The sequence below is a fragment of the Lactuca serriola genome, chromosome 2 (genome assembly GCF_051521515.1).
Source record: "Lactuca serriola cultivar US96UC23 chromosome 2, Lser_US96UC23_V15, whole genome shotgun sequence".
NCBI lineage: Eukaryota > Viridiplantae > Streptophyta > Magnoliopsida > Asterales > Asteraceae > Lactuca > Lactuca serriola.
Genome location: NC_136409.1, coordinates 53,720,663 through 53,722,588, shown reverse-complemented (window position 1 = coordinate 53,722,588; position 1,926 = coordinate 53,720,663). Strand labels below are relative to the sequence as shown.

The following is a 1,926-nucleotide window of genomic DNA, read 5'->3' as shown; positions in this document are numbered from 1 at the left end:
ACAAGAGATCCAGCAGTGTTTAATAGCGGGCGACCAAGAATAATCAGTACATCGGGATCTTCTTTCATGTCCAATACCACAAAGTCTATTGGAAAAAGAATTTACCAATTTTCACTAAAATATCTTCCATAATGCCCCGGGGTTGTGTCATCGAACGGTTTGCCATGTGAATAATCATTCTTGTAGCCTTTAACTTCTGAATATTGAATTTCTGATAAAAGGAATAAGGCGTCAAGTTTATGCTAGCTCCATAATCGGCTAAAGCATCAACCTTCATGTTGTTCCCAAACTCACACGGAAGAGTGAGGCGTCCAGGATCCCCCATCTTTTTAGGTATCTCTCCCAACACAGCTTTTGAGCTTTGCTCACTTAGAATCACCTTAGAATTCTTCTTTAGTTTCTTGCGAGTGTCTATCAAGTCTTTAGTAATTTTTGATACTCGGGAATTTTGGATAAGGACTCGACAAAGGGAGTATTAATCGGGATACCCTTCACGTGCTTAACAAACTCTATATGCTCTCTTTCCAGTGGATTAAGGGCAGCTCGGGAAGGAAACGGCAAAGGCGACTGATAAGCTGAAACAAAGACGGAGTTTTTCGGGTCATACATAGCCCACAACGTGAACTTTTCGGGCTCACGTCGTGAGTTTGATATTTCAGCAACTTTATTATCTTCGAGCCTGGGTTTTTTTGGCTTTGGATCGGGCTGTTGTGTCTCTTCTTCCAAGGCTTCCAGGAACTCAGAGATGGCCTCTTCTTCAATATCTATGGCCATTACGTGAGATTGGGTCTTCATTTCAGGATTTTTCGGGGATAGCTTCTCATGAACCAAAGTGGTTAGTTGACCAAGTTGCACTTCAAGATTATTGATGGAGGCTTGTTGATTTTTTTATTAATGTCTGTTGTTCTAAAATCAATACATGATGATTCTTTACCAAAGTTCTTCGTTCATTAATAGCAGAATCAGTAGCCTCATGTCTCTTTTTTGAAGCGTCCATAAATTGATTAACATGGTCTCTTGATCGGGTTTCCTCTCAGCTGGTTGCTGCTCCTTTTGGTAGAAGCCTCGACCTGTCTGCCTATACTTCTCCTCTTTTTGCTTCTTATATTCTTCATATGGCAGCTACTCTTTCGTTGGTTTCCTCCGGTCTTCATCGTACTTGTCCCCACTCGAGTAGCACACTTGAGCCTTTTTATTTCCAAACTCATCTAAATTGTAGTCCTTGGTCAAGTGTGGACCATTACATCGTTCGCAACCAACTCTTAGAGCATGAATTGATTGGTCCATTTGTGTTAACCTTGGATCCAGATTACTCAACATGGCCATCATAGCTGCTATTTCTTCAGTTTGTGCACCTCCACCGCCTTTGATTCCATCTTGCCTAGGGTTATGGTACTCGCGAGAGTGCTTTGCGAATTCTTCAATCAGCTCCTTGACCTCTCTTGGATTTTTCTTTTTCCAAGGTCCTTGAGAGTCAAGGAGTTCTCTTGTCATAACGTTGACCCCATCATAGAAAATCGACATCTCTTGTTGCACATTAAGATCATGTTGAGGGCAATTTTTTAGCAAGCCCTTGTATTGCTCCCATACTTTGTACAATGACTCCCCCGGCTGTTGTTCAAAGTTGGCTATTGCCTTCTTGAGTTTAGCTATCCTGGATGGTGGGCAAAACTGGTCAAGAAATTGCTCATGCATTTGAGCCCAAATGGTGATTTTACCCGGTGGAAGTGATTTTAACCACTCTTTAGCAGCTCCCTTAATAGTAATGGGAAGCATTCTGAGCAGGACCGTGTTTCTATTGACATTTGGGACATTGAAGTAATCCACAATGTCATTGACTTCATATAGATTCTTAAAAGCATCCTCATGATCTTTCCCATAAAATGGGATATCCTTCAGTGCAGTCAAGATGTGCCCCTTCAACTC

General features: G+C 41.7%; 1 non-coding gene across 1 annotated transcript; it reads left to right on the top strand.

Annotated features, from left to right (window-relative positions):
* Nucleotides 1–1,540: 1,540 nt before the first annotated feature.
* LOC145091115 (small nucleolar RNA R71) lies at nucleotides 1,541–1,647 on the top strand. The gene has a single exon (XR_013702003.1). It is a non-coding gene; the product is annotated as a small nucleolar RNA R71 (small nucleolar RNA).
* The last annotated feature ends 279 nt before the right edge of the window (nucleotides 1,648–1,926 follow it).